The 22,672-nt window shown below is 45.0% G+C and overlaps 1 long non-coding RNA gene across 1 annotated transcript in view; it reads left to right on the top strand.

Annotated features, from left to right (window-relative positions):
* The first annotated feature begins 476 nt into the window (after positions 1 to 476).
* The window catches only part of LOC138582794 (uncharacterized), a 76,980-nt gene continuing 54,784 nt past the window's right edge, over positions 477 to 22,672 (top strand). The window contains exons 1-2 of the long non-coding RNA XR_011305080.1: positions 477 to 546; positions 651 to 683. This is a non-coding gene — a long non-coding RNA (uncharacterized lncRNA). The remainder of the gene's footprint in view (positions 547 to 650; positions 684 to 22,672) is intronic.

A 22,672-nucleotide genomic window follows, 5' to 3' on the forward strand; every position in this document is an offset into this window, starting at 1 on the left:
TACTTTGACTTAATGCTTTGCAAATTTCTCTCCTTTCGCTCTCCCTTTCAGGAGAATGTGACAGTAGAAAGAGTAGGAATTGTATGATTAGGAGTACAGGAGTCACTACGCTGGGTAACTTCGATTTAATGTATAAAATGGGAAACTAAGCGATTTGACCACAAGCGCATCTTTTTATGGTCCAATCGCATGACGGTATTTTATTCCTATCAACAGTAATTCACTGAATCTAAACTCTGGCTGCTTGACACTAATGAAATGTGGCTTACACGGTCCATGATCTAATTAGAACACCGTAGAAAAGGAAAAGAAACTTTGCCATCCACTGGGGCCTACATTTTTATAATATCATACTATGGACTCTGTCTGCTGTAGGAGGGCAGAAACCTGATGAAAGGCTCCAGTTGGGTCAGAGAAGTGTGTAGCAATGAAAGGAAGCCAGGGCTGGGAGCTTTCTGACTCGCTTCATTTGTTCTTTCAGTACTGCTTGCAACAGAATCCCAGCCTGGACATGCAGGGGCAGCGTCCACTGCCCATCGAGTCAAAGTAAGTATTCAGGGTCATCTGACCAGTGCACAGAAACATGTCTAGCGTCCTCTTCTGTGTCCCCCCTCCTCTCTAACCCACCGTCTCTCTCTCTTGCTCTGCAGGAATGTGTTCCGCACGTTTGGCTCGGCATACAGGTAAGGCAGTTGAGAGAAATGTAGGAGTGTTTTATATTGTTCTGTTTTTTTACACAATATTAATATTTGAGGGAATAGAAGACCTCATACACATGTGCAGCACTGAGATAGGGGTGACCTGGGGCAAAGGAAGTGATATAATGAGTAGAGGGATCAGTGAAGCTCCCTAATCACCTAAATTGGTGCACTTAAGTGACTCCATCCTCTGTGATCACATGAGGGCTAATATGCCCAACAACAATGCCAGATATTTCTAATGCCCACCTGAAATGTCTCTTAAGACAAAGACAGTCCACCGTACACGGGTTTTGCAGGGCTGCCCTGAAGAGTGACACCCCGAGCATTGGCAGCAGGAAGTGTGTTTATAAAAAAATGTCTTTGAGATGCATTTTGCTCAATGTCGCTCTGTATTTTGTTAAGTTGTTTATTGTATGTGTTGGTAAGGTTTTCCACAAATGTGTTCGTTTTTTGGAGGCATGTAGTGCAAAGGCAGATTTTATCAATGGTCAAAAACCTCAAACAAGCAACAGGAGGAGAAAGCCGAAGAAGAAGCCTTTGGCTTGTGATACTCATTCTTTGATAGAGACTCCGTAAATAAGCAGCTGTGCAAGGAATTGAGGACTCATGCTGGCAGACCAGTAGTCAACCACTGATGATCTATTTCATTCTGGATGATTAGGTGCTATCTCGTAGTGATGGTGATTTTAAACATAATAGTTACTGTGAATTAGGGCAGGGCAAGTAGTAATATGCACACGGTGGACCCCCCTTCTATAATGGAACAGAAAAGCTAAAACATGATGGAATGGAAAGCTAGGCAGGGAATTATCTGTGCCCCAGTCATTCAGGTGCTCGCAGACACAAGCATTCACATCAATACTGAAACAGACACACAAATACGAACACTCATTAAAAATTACACACACACACACCCCGCATCACATTTTAACCACACAAGACTTAGGGCTTCATTACGACTTCGGCTGTAGCCATGCCGCTGTTGGTGGCATGGCTGCCACCGAAATCGGGTCCGGGTTCGGGTTCCCAGAATGGGGAATTACCGGGCCATTTCGAGTTTGGAGGGCCCGGTAATTCCTCCCTCCAGGAACCCGGGCCAGACCTTCCCCATTCCCATTTCAGCCCCCAGAGGGCTGAATGGGAATGGGGGAGGGAACCCGGGCCAGACCTTCCCCATTCCCATTTCAGCCCCCATAGGGCTAATTGGGAATGGGGGAGGAAGCTAACAACGGGCCGATTACGAGCGTCCCGTTGTTAGCTCCCTCTTCCCCACGCAGGACCCGGTAAAGACGCCTGGTTTTACCAGGCGTCCTTACCGGGTCCCGCGAGGGGACCTCGTAATGTGGTAGAACAGGTTTAACGGGTCCGCCTCCTTTAGCGGAGCCCGTTAACCCGTTCCGCCAGGGTCGTAATGAGGCCCTTACACTTTCAAAAAATAACAATCAACTAACCGTACCATGAGGCTTTAGTCTTCTCGCAGGTCCGCTGTGCCTTTGGGTTTCTTAGTAAATCTCCCTCATTGGAATGGAGTGACTGCTTGGGTCCATTGATCACTTTACATTAGAAATGAAGCAGGACATTGATGGTTGGATGATTCTACACCCTATTGTTTACGATTATACCCACCAGTCTCTTTGCCACTGCACTTTATGCAGGATAGATGCAATCGTCCTTTCTAAAGACTTTTCTCAGCATTTACTGGAGGCTTCTATATTGGGGTGAGCCTTGTCAGACCATTCCCCTAATACTGTTATGGTTCAGAACTATATGGTGGCTAATCCCATAGCCAGCTGAAAATGTAACCCAAGTTTCTGATGTTTGTTCATCTGCTTGGAATCACATGCTGTGCATAGTCTGACATCCAGTGGTCACTGCAGAGTATTGCATTTTGTTTTTCGTAGTCGAAAAGGGGACATCGACAAGGTGTGTCTGTAACGCTATCCCTATAGTGACGTGCAGTGTACCCACAATCCCTCACGCGTCGAGGTCCCTCAGATTGTTTTTTTCTGCCCAGATATTGGTCGCCTTAACGCGGATCTCGTTCGAGAGAAATTGCAAAACATTTACTCGACCCTTTGGTCGTTATTTATTATACATTACATTAAATCCCTCCTTCGACGGCGAAGCTGTTTCACCGCCGAGTAAGAACTTCGACGGCGGTGTCTTAGACAGAGGAGATCCTTCGGCGCTGCCGAACACGTGGCCCAGCCTCGCCGGCCTAAAACAGATGGGAGAGTGGGGGTAGTGGGACATTTCTTTCTACTTCTAAGAATGCCTTTCTCTTTCACCCCCCTTTCCTTCGGGGTCGTTATCACTTTTAATTGTATCCTCAGCTATGGAGAGGACTCTGTTTAGATTTTGCCCACGATGTATGGGCATATTCACATGGAAAGATAAGCACAAGCGGTGTAACGGTTGCTAACCCCTCAACCACAACGAGGACGGCTGTGCGGCCTGTAAACTTCTTTGCCAAAAGACCTTAAAGGACCACAGGGTCAAGAGGGGGGCAGCCTACACTATGTCTAGAGCTGATTCCTCACCCGCCGCCGTCGCCACTGAGTGTGACGAGGACAGTGATAACCCGACCTCTGTTTCAGAGGTTGTAGACCTCTCTAAGGAGCATACCCGCTCCTCAGCTTCTGTCTCCGGCCCCGACAAATTGGGCTCACGCCCTATTTATGGGGATGAACACCCCGGTGACACTGACGAACACAGAAAACATAAACATAAGCACACAACCCAGGGCACTTCTTCGTCGAAGATGAAGAAAGCCCTAGCGCCAACGGAGACGCCAGGCCCACCGGCATCCTCCACCGACCGCAAGGGTTGCAAGCCCTCCCCGCCACCGCAGACGTGACTAGCGAGTGGGCTACCTGCAGACAAGGACGCTACCACCAAAACACCAGGCAATGCGCCTTGTAAAAGTGCGACCGTCACCTAAAGAGACTCGGCACCGCCCAGCACGACGCCAGACGAACCCTCAACAGAGAAATTAATCATCGAGAGCTTGGCTCGTATAGTTTCCACTGACAGCCAGAGACAAACGGTGAGTGATACGCCGAAGCCCGCTCACAAGGCCAGGGAGACGCAGAGAATGCCGGAAGGGAGGCAGGGACCATTCCCGCCGTCGAAGGAAGGCCCTAGCCTACGAGAAGGTTTCTCAGAAGGCGAAGGGACTTTATCCTTGACGTTATGGGACAGATCTAGACGGCTACAGGCAGAGGAGCCTCCTTTTTCGCCTCCAGACCGTCTGGGTTACCACATTGGACATTTGAGAGATTCCAATCATGTATGGACAAGCTGGATAGATTTATGTCCACTCCTGAACATAAAACACCCAAGAGGCCAAGGGAGGTACTTCATGAGGACTCCAGGGCTAAATATCCTACACTATTTGACCCCCTTCAAGAGGAAACTAATACTTATGACCTCACTGAAGAAGACTCTCACTTCCAAGAAGAGGAGGAGTTCTTAAATAGTGAAGACCAACAGAACCTCGAAGAAGAAGGTTTTGAGGAAAACCCTGACATAGGTTGGGGGGCTTCGAAGAAGACCCAGATGAAGGTGGCTCACAGCCTTGGCAGTCCCCAGAGATCCTGAACCTTTTCTCTCCTCAAACCACACCGGTCAGGAACCCATCACCTATAGATGACCAACCCACTTTCAACGCGCTACTACGGAAAGCAGCAGCTCACTTTGAAATTGAGACTGGGGAAACTACTCCCGATATTGATTTTGTAGAAAAAATCATTAAGGAAAAACCTCCCACTAGCCAGAACATTCCCCTCCTCGCCTCAGTTAAGAGACAAATCATCCCATTGCTGTCTACACCTGCATTGGTTAGAGGGGTCAACCCTAGAATTGAAAAACTGTTTACTCCCTCTCCTTCGGACCCATTATACATTAAGGGTCACTCAATACCAGATTCCTTGGTGGTAACTACTACAAGGAAAAGGGCAGGGGTTCCGCTATCAACTAGCGAAGCACACCCGGACAAGGAAGGAAAGAAACTCTACGCCATGGGTAAGAGAATTACAGCCTTGGCAGCTTTTTCCACCAAAATTGCCAATAATAACACCTTACTGGCATGTTATGCTGATGCCCAATGGGGAAAGTTATGCCAAGATCTCGAGGAAGTCCCTGAGCCCTTAAGAACCCGCTTGTTAACCACCGTAACGGAAGGAACTCTGGTTAACCAGACTATCATTGAAAACACACTTGATGCTGCAGAAACGGCTGGCCGTTCTTTAGTCCAGGGGATACTTCTGAAGCGTCATGTCTGGCTCCGCAACTCAGGTTTTAAGCCAGAAACCCAGGTGTCACTCATTAATAAACCAATAGAGGATTCTAACCTCTTTGGGAAAGTGGTGGACGACGCACTGGAGACCACGAAGAAGGATTTTAACACCCTAAAGACTTTAGACCAGATCTCAAGGCCTCCCAATAAGCTAGGATTCGGCAACAAACGCTTTTTTCGAGGCCAACGTCAACAACCGCAACAACAACAGCAGTACACTGCAGGCAACTGGTCCTCTACTCAGGGAACCAGTGACCAATACACTCAAAGAGGACAACGCCGTGGCAAGGGTAGAGCTTGGCGCCCCACTCCCAGAGGTTCCCCGGCTACCAACACCAAATGACCCGAAGGTTCGTGTCCCCTCCCATGCATCGCCGGTTAGGGGCCTGTTAACATCTTTCCTACCAGCATGGGAGGGAATAACATCAGACCGCTGGGTATTGTCAACTATAGCCCACGGTTACTGCATAAAATTCAGTCGGTCCCCCATGTACAGACCCCCAAGGGGACGACGCCTATCACCGGAGCACCTCACCATCCTTCTTCAAGAAGTGGAACTGCTGCTACTAATAGGAGCAATAGAGGTTGTGCCTCTATCACAGGTAACGGAAGGTATTTATTCAGGGTACTTCCTTGTACCCAAAAAGGACTTAACCATGCGCCCTGTATTAGATCTGCGCCCAGCGAACAAATTTGTCAAACCTCAAACATTTCGCGTGGTGAGATTACATGACAACACTGGACATGAAAGATGCATACTTTCATATTTTAATGTTGCCAGCACACAGTAAATACCTCAGGTTCATGATAGAGGGCAGACACTACCAGTTCAGAGTGCTACCCTTCGGCATAGCGTCAGAGCCGAGGGTATTCACGAAAGTACTGGCAGTGACCCACCTGCACAGGTTGTCCATCCCAGTATACCCTTACCTCGACGATTGGCTCATAACAGGGGATTCTTACGAGACATGCTTCTCAAATACCCAAAATACTGTAGACCTTTTGTTCCAACTGGGCTTCTCCATCAACGAGAAGAAGTCCAGCCTAGACCCCAGCCAGATCAAACAATTCCTAGGGGCTCTAATTCAAACAAAGGACGGCCTTGTCTTCCCCTCCAACGAGAGGGTCCAAAATATGCTGTTTCAGATCCCTCAATATGTGGCCGGTCGGGAGGTGACGGTACGCAAAGCAATGCGTTTGCTAAGAATGATGGCGTCATGTATATATTTGGTACCTCACGCGCGCCTGCGCATGCGCCCAATGCAAGAGTGGCTCAACAGCCAGTGGTGTCAGGCCAGCGGACAATGGGACGATCTAGTGGTGGTCTCGCAGGCCTTGGTTCTCTCGCTATGGTGGTGGTCGCAGGAAAACCTTGTAATAGGGAAACCATTCGCCACCCCCGCAGTGGAAGCCACTCTAACCACAGACGCATCCCTCACAGGATGGGGGGCTCACCTATCCCATCAGACTGCACATGGAGTTTGGACTCTGAGTGTAGCGTCCAAACACATAAACTTGCTGGAACTGCTAGCGGTCTTCAAAGCATTGAAGGCTTTCCAGGCACACCTGCAAGGGAAGACAGTGATGGTCCTCACAGACAGCACCACAGCCATGTACTACCTGAACAAGCAAGGGGGCACGCACTCTCCAGGACTGTCCAAGCTGTCCCAGAACTTGGGCTCTCAAACACATGTTCCTGTTGTCACAACATGTACCAGGGGAACTCAATCTGCTAGCAGACGAACTCAGCAGAGACTTCCCTCTGCCCGCAGAGTAGGAATGGCGGTTACGAGAAGACATCGTCTTCGACGTTTTCACACAATGGGGATTCCCAGAAATAGATCTGTTCGCAACTCTGGAGGACTCTCAATGCCAAGATTACGCCTCCAGGTACCCCCAGAACCGATCCAAGGGGAACGGTCTCTGGATAACATGGTCAGGGAAATTTGTTTACGCTTTTCCCCCGACTCCTCTTCTCAACAAAATAGTGCACAAGATGCACCAGGAACCAGTCACCATGATACTAGTGGCCCCAATGTGCGCCCGGCACCCATGGTTTGCTCACCTGATGGAGATGTCTCTATCTTCACCAGTGAACCTACCCTGTCCGTACAACATGCTGTCACAAGACAGGGGCAAGACGATACACCCATGCCCACAGACCATGAACTAAGCAGCCTGGCTCCTGAGGTCATAGAATTTGGACATTTACAGCTTCCTCAAAGATGCATGGACATTCTTAGGGAGACTAGAAAACCTAACACTCGTTACTGCTATTCTAGCAAGTGGAAGAGATTCGTCATCTGGTGTAGAAGTAAGAGCATCAACCCCGTTGACTGCTCTCCCACACAGATTGTTCTTTACCTGACTCACTTATTAGACTCAGGATTGGTCTTTAATTCTATTAAAGTTCATCTAGCTGCACTTTCCGCATACACCACTTCTCAACACAAAGTGTCATGGTGGAAAGTCCCAGTTATTAAAGCCTTCATGGGGGGAGTAAAGAGGATACACCCTCCTATAGCTAACCCAGCTCCCGGATGGGACCTAAATGTGGTACTTACCAGGCTTGTGGGCTCACCCTTTGAACCCACGCACAAAGCATCCCTTAAGAACCTCACTCTTAAAACTGCTTTCTTAATAGCTATCACCTCCACTAGGAGAGTGAGTGAACTACAAGTGCTCTCTATACTAGACCCCTTTGTAACAGTTCACAAGGATAAGGTGGTTCTACGAACACATCCTAGGTTTGCACCAAAATGTATTTCTAAATTCCATGTCAACCAGTCAATAGAACTACCAACGTTCTTTCAAAACCCTTCAAATTTGGGAGAAAGGAGCCTGCATACACTGGATGTGCGCAGAGCCGTCATGTTTTATATGGAAAGAACTAGACCTCTGAGAAAGACTAATCAGTTCTTTGTCTAAGTGGCAGCAGGAAGAGAAGGTGATGCAGTTTCAAAATCCACTCTATCTAGATGGATTGTCCAATGCATCACTCTATGTTACACTCTTGCTAAGAGAGAACTACCCTTCAAGCCGAGAGCACATTCTACTCGAGGCACTGGGGCTTCCATAGCATTCATTTGAGTCCATTTGCAAAGCGGCAACCTAGAGTTCTGTACACACCTTTACAAAACACTACTGTCTAGATGCCCACTCTAGATCTGATTCCCAGGTGGGACAAGCAGTATTAAGACATCTTTTTTCTACTGTTCCTTCTCACAACCCACCTCCAACTCCGGGTACTGCTCGCTAGTCTATGCACAGCATGAGATTCTAAGCAGATTAACAAACATCAGAAGACAATGCATTACTTACCGTAAAAGCATTTCTGATGGTTGTATCTGCTTAGATTCACATGCGTCCACCTTTCCTCCCCGCTCGGATGGAAGGAACATAGACATCCTTTATCTCTCTCTCTTTTCTGTACACAATGGGATGCAGCAAAGGTAAGGATTAGGGGCTTGAATATGGAGAAGAGTTCTATAATCAAACATGACAGGGCATGGCTGATGGCCGTGGAAGTCTCTGTCATGTGACTAGAACATCAGCCCATATAAGCTCTGTCGCCATTGCATAACCTTTTGTTGCTGAATCTATCCTGGATAGAACTAACTGCAAATTGATGAAATGTATATTAAAAGTGTGGTATTCTTACATAAAACTGCTGGCTGCTCTTTATATGAACATGGTAATAAGGCTGGTAAGCTGTTAGTGTATCTTATTAAGAAAATGTTATCCTTAGGTATATTCCCACTGTTAGATATAATAATACCAGTGGTGTGACTGATCATGGGGGAATTTGTGATGACTTTAGAGCCTTTTATTTACAAACAATTCCACAAGATCTTAGCCTAAATATCCATCTGCCTCAAACCTAAAACTACATCACCGTCATCCAAGTGCCATGGCTCAAGTCCCTCCACCAAATACCTATGGGCCTCATTACGCGGTAGGCGGTAGCCATGGCGCTAGTAGCGCCATAACTACCCCCTTACCGCATTCCGGTGCCGAGTTCACGAAATAGGGACTTACCGGGTCATTCCAATCTTGGAGGACCCGGAAAGTGCCCATTCCGGGAACCAATCCCCATTCCCATTCGAGCCCCCATAGGGAATGGGGATGGAGCTAATAACGGTACCGCAATTTGCTTTGAAGTCCCTTGACAGGTCCCTTCCATAACGCCTGGTAAAACCAGGCGTTAAGGAAGGGACCCGCTAAGGGACCTCGGAATAGGGTGGTAAGGGATTACCGGCACCGGTGCCCTTACCGGTGCCGGTAATCCCTTACCACCTACCGCGTAATGAGGACCTATGAATTCTCTTGACACTGGTACCAGTGGCAGAGGCAGTTTCTGGTGCCGGGGGAGCGGGTGGCTCTTGAGGGGTATCTGGCATTCTAAATGATTCAAGGTTAGTGGTGGATGGTGGACATTTTTAGCAAAAATATTTCCCCTGAATTAGCACAAGCAACGGAGTGTAGTGAGGGAGCACCGAGAAACTTTCAGGGTTCTCCCACCAAGATTTTATTTTTTAAAGTGTTGAAATGGTGCATTTAGAGGCACAATTTGAGAAGGGTTGTTGAAGTGCATACAATTTAAAGTCGGTACTGTAAGGTAACCCATGTAAAATCCAATGGATGTCATGTCACGAAGAGTAAACAGCAGCATTTTACCACATTTTCATGATGCTGCGCCCAAAATGTTTCTAAGTGATTTTAACAAAAACATTTCAGAGTGGGATGTTTTACCAAAAACCAAAACACTGAAATAAATCACCAATTTTATTTCTTTCTATTTGGGGGGTCCCCCCAATGGGGGTGCCCCCTAAATCCCCTGTTTCCCTATGATGGTAAGCCTACCCCAAACCCCTCCCCATCATTGTAATCCCTTACTGCAGCCCCCATATATAAAAAACTAAACGATTTGGTGTGTTTTCGTTAATATTGTTTTGTTACAAAATACCTCCCTAAAAATGATTTCGTTAAAATCACTGAATACCGCCCACAATATATGCCAGCTAGCAGTGCTACTGTAGCACACTTTTATAATGCTGCACTCACAGTATATGCAAGCATTCCCATTGTAAATCATTACCATGGTGCTGCACACACAACATGCCAGCCACCAGTCCTACTATAACACACGTAATAATGCTGTGCCCATTATACATTATAATTAATTTATAATTATAATTGGTTATTTATAGCACGCTTAATACCCAGAGGTTTCTAAGCGCAGACTCAGGGATCGAACATGTATTGCTCTGCGTCATTTTGCTTCCAAGACGAGTGCGTTTCCCCTGAGCTATCCTCCCGAGACGATTCCATCATTGTAACGGTAAAATATTTTTAACAAGTCACCCACAACATATGTCAGTACTCACACTGTAAAACATTTGTATGATTCTGTGCCCAAACCATATGTCAGCATTACCACTGGAATTCACCTTCATGAAGCTACAGGAACAATATATGTCATAGTTGCAAGGGTAAATCACTTTCCTGAAGATGTACCCGCATTATATATTATTGTTGCCAGGGTAAATCACTTTCATGAAGCTGCACCCACAATATAGGTCAACATTGCCAAGGGTGATCACTTTTATAAAGCTTCAACCACATCATATGGCAGCATTTCCACTCTGAAACATTTCTATATTGTTTGTGCCTGTGTTCCCCCCTCAAATGCATGAAGTCATGCACACACACACACACTAACAGACACATAAATACACATGCACAGACTCACACAGGCTAACATTCATTCCAACTTGTACACTGTGTCGATTCACTTGCTCTCGTCACTTCTCCCCAGAGAGGAGCCTCTTCCCATGAGGCCAGGGAGGTGAGGCTGCTACCTGATAGCCCCCTAAGGGTGGTATACTGTGGGAGGATGTCATGGGGAGTCCCCCCCTGGGGAGAAAGACGACCATCTAAGGTGTAGTCCTTTTAGGAACATCACACCCCCACACACTCTAGCCTCTTCTACCTCTGCTAATCTCGCAGTAGAGACTAGCTATATGTGTTGTTGTAAGGAAGACTATGTAAAGGTCCTGGATACTAATGAGACGAAGAAGAACCTCAGGAATATAGCTAACTCAAGTACTGGGATGAGGTGAGGCACAGGAGCAATGAAGAACAATGCCAAGAAGGAACTGCAGCGGTATAGACTTCCGTAGAGGCGTGGTCCAGCTTATGCAATAAATACCAAAGAAGGACTGTCTGAAGAGGAGATGCAGCCAACCAGGATGAGAAACCGGGAAGAATGAAGGAGACACAGAGAAGGCCAGGAGAGAGCCGAGAGCAGTCCACCCGCGGAGTCAAGAGAACAACGGGACTCCTTCACCCGATTGCGTCCAGGTGGTGCCGGGAGTCTGGCAGATGGTGACGCAAACGCAAAAGCAGTGTCCATAAAGTCACTCCAAGGGCCGGGCAGGATATCCGCAGAGCAAAGGAACTGAGATGTGGAGAAGCCCGCTGAAAACTCTGAGCAGCAGAAGGACCTGAGGAAAAACTTGCCACACATGCTGGGTGCCAACAAGGTAATGAGAAAGGCACAGGGACTGACAGGGGTCAATAGGTGCGGAAACCCTGCACCAAGGTTGTGAGCAGGACTATCTTCCTCGTGTCAGTAATTGGCAAGGAAGTAAACCAAGTGGGTCAAGCCAAACAAGAAGAGAAACAAGGGTGGGTGGATGACCCCACTCAAGAGAGTGATACAAGTCATCTTCTTCATGGCAGTACTTAGCAGGGAAGTGGGGCAAGTGGGTCAAACAAGAAGAGACAAAAGGGTTGAGGACCAAACCCAAGAACGCAATACGAGTCATCTCCCTCGTGGCAGTACTTAGCAGGGAAGTGGACCAAGTGGGCCAAACCAAAGAAGAGAGAAATCAAGGTCATGGACCCCCACAGCACTCATATTTGGGGGTTGTATGTGTGAAACCTAATGAGGAGAAGACCAGGGGAAGGGAGTCAATCCTCTGGTTGTAGGAGACTGTGCCATAACTACCAGGAGCAGGGAGTCACTCTCCTGATAACGTGGACAGGGAGGAAGGTCCAACAAGCCTGGAGAAGGGAGTCATTCCCCCGGGCAACTTGAGACTGAGACCGAACATCAGGGGAAGGGAGGTTTTCTCCATACTTATGAAGTAACTGTTTTATTGGAACTTCATAGCCTGGGGAAGGGAATTGTCCTGCCAGGCCTATTAATTAGAACTTTATTTTGAACTTTGTAACCTGGGGAAGGGAGTCATTCCACCAGGTTGATTTGAGACTGAACGCCCGGAGAAGGGAGGCATTCTCCTGGCCCACTAAGGAGACATTGGGGGTCATTCCAAGGTGGGCGGTAAGGGATACGGGCACCGGTAAGGAGACCGTTGCCGGTAATCCCTTACCGGCCTACTACAAGGTCCCTTAGCGGGTCCGGCCAGGAACGGCTGGTCTGACCAGCCTTTGTGGACGGGACCCGTTAAGGGACCAGGGTGCAAATAACGGGCTTGCCATTCGCGAGCCCGTTATTTGTGCCCTCCCCATTCCCATTGAGCCCTATGGGGACTCAAATGGGAATGGGGAATGGCATTTTCAATGGGGACTTACCGGTCCCGCAAAGGTCAGACTGCACCGGTAAGTCCCCATTGAACTATACCGGTGCCGGACCCGTTATTGGTGGCAGTCATGGCACAAATAGCGCCATGACTACCACCAACCTCGGAATGAGGGCCATTGTGTGGAACCTGGTCAATAACCGAGGAGAGGGGAGGCATTCTCCTGGGTTCAGCACACTGCTTTGTTGTTTATTAGTTTATAGTGTATGGGCCAGAAGTAGGGTTTTCTTGACACAGGATGGTGGACACTTTAACAGACGTCCTGACAGTCACCTTTGATCTTTAGTTGAGGCAGGAAAGTCCCTCTTAGAAACAGGGAAAGACAGGTTTTCTCTTGCTTTACTTTTACTAATAAAAGTATATAGTCCCAAATAGGCCACATTTGTGTCACACACACATTACATCAGATTCAAACCACAAATCCATGCAAGCATACAAATACCAACACTTTCTTTAAAACAGAAATGATATGAATGTACCTTTACACGTGGTGTAAGTCTTCTGGCAGGTCCACTCTAGGTCAGATCCCTGCAGGGTATTAGGATTAAGGAAACCTGGCATTGTAGCGTCATGGCGGGGGGTTCAGGAAGTAGTAATGCATGAGCTGGCGTGCCTGAATTTGGTTGCCTAGCAACATCAGCTGGAGCATGTGGATCCTGTTAGTAACTGCAGCCGTGTCACTTTAGCACTAGGATAGTGCAAAAGTGGCTAGGCACACCTATCGTTAAGGGTACGGATGCACCAGGACACAGAGAAGTGACCCAAGAGGGCTTACCTCTCCCCTCACCCTAACCCTGGCTCTGACACTGCCTGGCACCCAGATATCAGAAAAAGAAAGAACAAGAACAAGAGTAGGCAACATATGGTTTGACAAAGACCTGGTAGACCTCAAAAGGATGGGGATGACAATCAATGGAACCTTGAGTCGATCAGATGTGACCTCAGATAAAACAGCATGAAAATGCCATGAAGAGGATACCAGCGCATGATGAAACAAGAAAGAGGATCTGCAAGGTTGTATGTAGAGCCTGTAGGGCATCCAGGGATGGACTGGGAACTAAAAGAGGCCCTGGAAATAATTACTGAGGACCAAAAGAGGCCCTGGAAATAATGTTCAAAGTGGCCCCATATGGCACATTTTCAGCAAGCCCAATACTTTTCCTATGAGAACATTTGGAAATGCCACACGAAAGAAGCCCAGGGGGCAGAGGCCCACCGGGAAATCTCCAGAGTTCCCTATAGGCCAGTCCACCCCTGAGGGCATCTTGTGCATAGGTTTGGGTTTGCTATTCACTAGTGTGCTGATGACACTTAGCTTTATCACAAAGTGTTGTTGTGGAAGAGGTTTACAGATTGGTGAATTGTTATGCAGAGATTGAGGGGCTGGTGGTAGAAGCTAATGTACAATGTAATGTTGCTAAAACATAGTTCATCCTCTTTGCCCCACAAGGATCAAAGGAAGCTGTGGCTATCAATACCTATTCAGGATGGCATCATTTCTCATTCACTCTAGCAGAACAATCTGTAGGATTTTGGTTGGATAAAAGGTTTTCAATGAGAAAGCACGTAGTGAAGAAAATAAAAACTGCAAACATTCTGATGTCTGTTCAAGAAACCATTTGTTCCCCCAGATCTCTATAGAAATGTGGTGCAGGCACTGATGTTGTCCCATATTTACAGTGGGTGCAGAGAACTGAAAAATGAAATGTAACCAAATTTCCACCATTTTAGAAGTCATTAAGGATACAACTTGCAGCTCGAATGCAATTTAAAATGGAATGCTTAGCCTACAGGGTTGTTGCTCTTCATTGTATGTCATACGTGGCAAATAAATTGCAGGTTGCAGGGAATCCTGGACTAACTTGGAGTAAGAAGCTACTGCGTTTACTACATCCATAAAGTATGAACAGCTTTCACTTCCAACAAGTCCTTTTCAGGGGCCATCTCTTGTGTTTGGAACTCTCTACTAGATCAACTGTGATTGGCCATGTGCCTACAGTGCTTTCAGAGGGTACTATTGTATTACCTAAATAGAACAGCTCTTGGCCTGGACCTCTGGGTTTATGTAGAAGCATATAATGTGCCCAGGGTTAACTCATTTTTAGTTTGGGCTACTAGGTGGTGCTTTAGCACAATGTTGCACTTGCTACCATCGATAGCCAGTTAATACCACTATGGGAGTGCCTGGCAAGTGCCTTTCCCATGCCTACACAAATGTCCAAACTGTTGGCATTGCCAATGCTTGTTGTTGTTATTTTTCATAGTTGTGTGTTCTGCTACCCCACAGCTGTGTTTACACTCTGTTAAATGTTTAAATAAATTGAATAGCAGAAACCAGAAATATGCCCTTGAAGGTATTTAAAATCCTACATAAAATTACAAAACGAACTACAAGCCAACACTCACTTTCACCCAACTTCCCAATGAGCCGAGAAAATTGCTTCTGTCTTCGAAAAAAAAGTTCAAATCATTAGGAAAAAGGCTGGGGCGCGCCAACAGAATGGGCCCCCCTACATCCCAGAATCAGCAACACCAACATTTTTCGCAAATGTTGCTTCAGTATCAGAGGAAGGCCTGCCCATGTTGGCCTCGAAACTGAAATCTTCCTTCTAATCAGACACATGCCCTGCAGTACTTCTGAAAAGAAACCTGCAAATCTTCTCCCACCCGCCTTTGAAACGTGCTGTTCATCATCTCCTTAAGAAGGATGTTTTATGTATTTAGTTGTTTTTCAGTTCATAAAACTATACAACTTTTACATACATTCATAATTTCTCAAAATTAATTAACTACACAAATACTCAAACATACATACTACATATCAATCAATCTTTCATTCAATACTTGAAAAACATATTATATGTTTTTTTCTAAAACTATTTTACAAAACCATTGCAAATATATTAAAAGCTTTCACTTGTAGGCAGAACGTATGTAAAATCCATTCAATATATTTAAAATGTTTAAGTTCATGCATACGAATAAAATTCCTCTCCCAATCAACTCTCTTAGCTTTAGCCTTAAACGCTTTTTTGATTGCAGGAAAATATCCACACTGGTTCACTTTTGCATCCCACTGCAACTCTTGGAAATATTCAGAACAACTAGACATATATTTACACCTAGGTTTGAGGGCATCAATTCTAGTAACATGTGTACCTATGATCTGTAATAGTTCGCTTTCTGGATGACACACTGCTTTCAAGACTAGCAAACCACGCTGTTGACTTACAATAGACCTCAAAGACTGGAGGCCAAGTTCCACCCTAATATATTGGATTGGGCACGAACGAGGCACACCCAGAAAAGTTTGCCAAAATAGACCTTCAATCCTATCTAGAAATGAGAGGTCGGTGATAGTAATGGCTTCAAGACCATAAACTAATACTGGCGTAAACCATTGACGGTATAATCTCAATATCAGAGAGTATCCTGAATACTCTCTTACAAATTTCTTCACCATCATGGTGATTTGTTTGGCCCGTCTAACTTTGTTCTCAATTAGAAATCTATACCCAATTTTGCAATTGAAAAGGGCTCCCAAATATTTATAGACCTCTGTGTATTCAACATTACCCCATGATACTTCAATTTTTACTTTGGTAACTCTCTTGCAAGAAAACAACATAACCTGCAGGTTTTTTTAAGCTTGATAGACAATCCATGTTCTTTCGCAAAGCTGCTCAGTTCTTCTAGCATACCTTTCACCCCTCTAATTGAGTGGTCTATCATCACTAAATCATCCGTGTATGACATTGCAGATATCATGATGTTTTCAAATTTAGGCAGGCAACTGGCTTTAGCAGTTAGTCGTCTAATCAGATCTGCTAAATAGAGATTGAATAGAAGGGCAGCCAAGAGGCATCCTTGTTTTACTCCTCTAGTCACACTTATAGGTTGTGTTAAGTTGCCCTCATAATTAAGGTGAATTTGTACACTGTTGTTTTCGTGTAATCTAACTAGAATAACAACAAGCCAACTGGGGCATGCCAGCTTCATCAAAATGTCCCACAATTTTCTTTGATCAACACTGTCAAATGCAGATTTAAAATCTACAAAAGTCACATACACGTAAGGGCCCTTACTGGTTTTAACTCTGGTCTTTATTGCATTCAATACTCGAATGTTATAAGTCGTGCTTGTACCTCGTCTAAAACCTGTTTGAAATGGATGCAGAAGGCTGTTAGTTTGAACCCAATCGTTAATGTGTTCCAGTACAATAGCCGTGAACACCTTACTAGTCGAATCTAAGATCGATAGTAGCCGATAATTCTCTGGCTGGCAAGGTTCTATCTTCCGCTTTATACACCGGTATTAAAATAGCTTTCTTCCATGATGCAGGGATACATCGCTCCCTGCATACATTAGTGAACAACCTAAACAGCACATTGCTCCATAGGTAGGGATCGTATTTCATCACTATGGTGGCAAGTCCATTAGGACCCGGCGCTCGTGACTTGTTCAGCTTTACAATGATTTCTTCTATGCATTTGACAGAGAATTTTAGCGGCCATCCTCCGCAATAAATACTGGGGAAAGTCTCATCTTTTTTTCTTATACATCATTCTACAAATATACGCATTCCACAGTTTCTCACTATAGGGTTCAAGATACTTGCCTTTTGCTCACTTCTTACTTTATTCAGTATTTTCCACACAGAGCTAGTTTCGTTACGTTGAGGGGTATTAAGCATAGTCTGCCATTTTCTATTCAGCTTGGCACATCTTCTACGCTTGCACCAATTACTATAACCATTTTTCAACCTCTTTTTTTCTTTGGTGAACTCAAGAGATCCCATATTTAATGCCCGCAATTTGCGCAATGAGCAGCGATATTTACGCTACACAACCAACAATTCACCGTCATAGGAGCGGTTAGCCTTATTTCCATTTATAATCTTAGGAGTACCTTTAACTGAAACAACATCTATCTTTATGACTTTAAACATACTCTCCATATCATTCCCGCTCAAATTATCAGCGTACTTATGTATTGACTTATAAAGAGCATATACTTTGGATGTCATTAACTTACATTTTTTTGTGTTCCATTTGATATTTATGATTGGTATAAATGTTACTCGTACAGCTCATAATCTTTTCATCCATAACTAGTTTCAATTTCGCACATATCATGGCATGATCACTATCACCATTATTTAGAACTTCAAAATCGCACACAATGTTAAGCAAGTCAGTATTCCCCCATATATAATCAATCGTGGAACGTTTCTTTCCACATATCCACGTGTATTTCCCAGGGGTATCACTTACAGTTCTCCCATTTAGAAAACTAAAACCCCATTCATCCATATACCTTTTCCATTGTCTCCCCTGCGCATTGCATTTTGTACTCATTAAGGTGTTAGGGGTTGCTAAATTGTTAAAGTTGTCTTTCATATTCATGATACCACATTGTGCATTCATATCACCACCTAAATCAATCATCGAGTTATTTGTGTCAGGCAACCAATGTGTAATGCGTTCATCGATGGTGTAAAAATTGGCCATAGTTTTTACTCCTCCGGGCGGGCCATAGACATTAATGATTAAAATGTTAACACCATGATTTTTCTGTTTCGCCTCTTATGTCCTTTCAATTCTTTACAAGATGTCGTTGTGGAATTGGAGGGATGGCAGGGAACAATTTCATCTTCTTTATTATTATTTTTATTATCTTTATTATTCAGCCATTTTGTTATTACCCTACTGCAGCTTGCTAATACGGTCAATTTTCCTGGACTTTTTTTTAGAGATATTCATAGCAGGCAGCTCTTCAGGGCAGATTTGTTCAGCTATAGGTTCCACAATCACCACTGAGTTTCCAGTCTTCTCCTTCTCAATTGCGTCCTGTACGTCATCTTCGTTTTCCTCATCATGGTTCATCAACTTGCTATTTTTCATAAGGACACATAAATATTCACTGTGTATTTGGGATTGGGAATAGATATTATCGCATAATTTAATCAGAATTTTAAGGGCAAAGTGTAGTAGGTTAAGCGATGGGGTGGATATACTGATCATTGGTATATTGGCGTTGTTATCAAGTTCATTAATTTCCCTCGCAGACCCTTTATGATTGAGGGTATTATTTTCACCCACCTCTTCTCTAATAGTGCTAGGTTGTGTTTCAGGTACATTAGATAGAGGGAAAAGGGAGCGAGTACTAGATAGTCTTGCAGTTGCTTGAGGCTCATTGTGTTCCCTTGCCGTACTACCATTATTAATGTCACCGCCCACATGACTCAAATTATTGCCCTGCTCCACTGCAGCCCGATTAGAACCGCACAGGCAATAACACAACTCCAACAAGGAATTATCATCAATGGTGCCAAAGGAGGGAACAGACGCCACACTCAAGTTGCCTGTTCCCGCCTTCGCATGCACTTGGGCAGTAATGTTTTGATATCTATCGTCATGACCCTCCTTATCCGGTTTGAAGAAGTCTGTTATTTGGATGAGAGATCTACCAGGCAATATGGTAGTTTTCTTGGGACCTTTACTTATCTCCACTTTTTCTCCACAAGCAGGTGATTCGCTACACATAGATGCAGCATTAGATTTAGTTGTTTTTTCATAGGATTTATTTTTGCAGAGATTGTAATGTTTATTCCTTCCTTGTGCTTTCCCAGGCATGTTAGAAAACAATGACACGAAGAGCGTGGGAAAAAGGGATCTCAATTCAAAACACTTCCGTGTCTGTCACAGCACAATGGGTTTACAGTACAGCTATTACTGGCAGTCTGAGATAGTTTATCAATTTCAAATCAATGGGTACGAAATCAAGTAAATTGGGTTTTGTCCAAATTTAAGAGGCAGTCAAAAGAAGGGGGAGTTTACACACTGCTCGTGATCCTCTTCGAACACCGCAGAAAACTCAGCTACTCACTCCGCTACACGCTCCGCGTGTACGGCTGAGTAGATAAAGAGTTGCTGAAGCTGTCAAGAGCGTCGCTGCAATGGGCAGCAAAAACAGACTTCCTGGAACACTGTAACACCGTAGAACACTCAGCTACTCACTCCGTTACACGCTCCGCATGTGCGGTTGAGTAGATAAAGAGTTGCTGAAGCTGTCAAGAGCGTTGCTGCAATGGGCAGCAAAAACCGACTTCCTGGAACACCCTAACACCGTAGAACACTCAGCTACTCACTCTGCTCCAAAGGATGTGGTCATCTGCTTCTCAAGAATATCAACACTGACCCAAGTGTCCTGGCCAACTCTCGCCCCATCTATAAATTGCTGTTTGATGCAAAAGTCCTTGAACATGGTCACAGATCAACTACAACAGTACAGCGAGGTGAATACACTTTTCCACAAACAGTGAATTTTTCGCACTCTCCAGAGAGTCAGAAACAACCCCACTAAACATTACTGTAGAGCAACTCAAAATCCTGTATTATACCTTGCTGGCCATATTGATTCTCCTCAACCTCTGGGCAGCTGTGGCATGTGACATCCTCTTGCAGTGCCTGAAGCAGCTAATGGGATAGCAAGAATAGCCCCCGCCTGGCTGACCTTCTTCGACAAAGATAGATGGTTCCATGTGCTTACATACTCTGGGGCTACACCATCCAAACTGTGGGGTCACACAAGGATTGGCATTATCTATATGATTGTTTGTTTTCTATATGATACTGCTTGCAGCAGATCCTGGTCCACCATGGAAAAAGCAACCAGCATGTCGTCCCCAGCTACCTACCTAATCCAGAACTAGAGAAGGCACAGCTTTCCATGCCTTAACAGCTAGAAGACTCAAATTCTGATTTGTGGTCTGATAAAAATCACAAATATTCGTTTCAACTGCCCCCCCCCTTGATGGGCACTCCCTCAGCACCAGCAAAATAGATAAGAAATCTGGGGGGAAAAGGTTTTACTCTAATCTAAGTTTGAACATGAATGCAGTATATAGGATTGTTCACTACCAACTACATAGATTTCTTAAAATTCTTCCTTATCATGCGTTCTGCTAAGGTTATCCATACCCTTGCCTTTTCCAGAATGGAGTGCTATAATGTCCTTTATTTGGGGTGCCCAACCTCACCCTCAAACATCTACAGTTGATTCCAAAATAGAGCACTACAGATGATAGCAGTGCTAAAAAAAACAGGGATATCATTTCAACAGGCCTGACAGACTTCGAATGGCTTTGAACAGCCATTGAACAGAAACTAGAGTCCAGAGCCCCGTACACACTTCACTGTGAAATCTGGTGCATTATCCCGAAATCCTAGGTGGAGAAAATAAGTTGCCACTTATGTTATGTTATTGGGCATTTGCATAGCGCTTCCACCATTGGTATGATTCCAACGTGCTGTGGGTTGAACGCCCTTGGGGACCGTAGTCCAGGTCAGTGGAGAAAGTAAGGTGGTAAATAGTGAATGAGTGCAGCTGGACCGAATCTTTGTGTTGGGTTGCTGCAGTCTAATGCTAAGAGTGTGTGAAGGTTGTGTGAGACCAGTAGTATGTGTGCAGCTAGGTCGAATTGTCTTGCGGGTAGCTGCATTGTAGCGGAGGAGCTGCTTGTATATGAGATTATGTGTGCAGCTAGGCTGATTTTTGAGTGGGGGATAACTGCGTTCTAAAGATCGTTGAGATATGCATGGTGGTGTATAATTATGTGCGCAGCTTGGCTGAAATTAATCATGGGGTATAGCTGCATTCTATTGTTTTATGGTGTAGAGGCTGTCTAGTCAAATGGTCGAAAACAAAGGATCGAATGACCATTTGATCGAAAGTCAAATGGTCGAAAAAAAAGGTCGAATTTTTTTAATTATTTATTTATATATATATTTTTAGATTAGGTTGAAAACGGGAGGTTGGAAGGGACCCCCCCCATAAAAAAATAAAAAATAAAAAATTCGACCATTTTTTCGACCATTTGACTGTCGATCAAATGGCATTCGATCATTTGGTTTTCGACCAAATGACCTACAACCGTGTAGAGGAGAGAGTCAGCATATTGGTAGGTATGTGCTTGTATCCGTGCAGTTGGAAGAGGTCCCCTGTTCCTGATTACCTTCCTGTGCCTGCCGAATTAACTTTTGCTCTCTATTAAAGAGGTTTGGCGCTTTCGTTCTCCAGGAACCTCTCATTCTAATATGGACTCCATTCTGTTTCGCCAAGCATGCCATACTTCTTTCTGGCTTAACAATATAATCAATGTTGAGTTTGGCTGTTTCCAAAACCTACTTTACCAGGCTACTCGCTTCCCTCTGCTTTGGAGTGTTGAGTTTTTAGGTCTAGGTATGTTAGGGCCTGCCGAGGGTAGTGGCCATTTTAGTGGTCCTGGTGCATTACTGGGCCAAGCCTCTACAGTCCACCATCCATGGGTCTACCTGAATGGGCAATTGCTCATTGGTTAACACCTTCTCGACATCCTGTTCTGTTCTGTGGGAATTACGAGTACTTCCTAGATGCGTGGTTGGGTACTCTAAGAACCTGAAAGGTCCAGCGTCAAACCAGGCTGTGCTATTAGTGCTGTGCTTGTCTGATATGTTTAGGTGCAGCAGATGGCTGAATATTCCAGGTATAGTGTACGGTTTGAGTTGTAAGGGACAGCTCATTGTTGTCACGTACAAGAGATGGCCTCACCAGAATCCTCACCTGATTTAAGAGCGTAGTACATTGCCAGTGAAAACAAAAGCCAGCCCAGTCAGAATGTTAGATAATAAGTGCTAATAGGTCCAAGTCCCAGGTAGCCCAAGTTCCAATTGTAGTTTATAGTTTGAGTTATGAGTGACACTGCATCATTGTCCCTTACAAGAACTGAACTTGCCATCTTGAGATCATAACGTTAAACACAAGTGTTATTGGTAGCTGGGCTCCATGTTTCAGACATTCTTACTTGTCTGTAGTAGTGGATTATATGCCATTTCTTAGCCGTGGAGGGTTGGTCGGGAGGCATAGTTTCATGGAGGTGCGAAGGCCAGATTGGTCCTTTGAACCATTTAGGGGAAGAGCCAGGTTTTGAGTGCTTTCTGGAATGCCATGTAGTCTTGCATGTGTCGAATGAGGGGACAGAGAGTTCCAGATTGTTGGTGCAGTGTTGAGTAGGCGGACACTCCCAT

The sequence above is a fragment of the Ambystoma mexicanum genome, chromosome 1p, assembly GCF_040938575.1.
Source record: "Ambystoma mexicanum isolate Mex_15411 chromosome 1p, UKY_AmexF1_1, whole genome shotgun sequence".
Lineage (NCBI taxonomy): Eukaryota > Metazoa > Chordata > Amphibia > Caudata > Ambystomatidae > Ambystoma > Ambystoma mexicanum.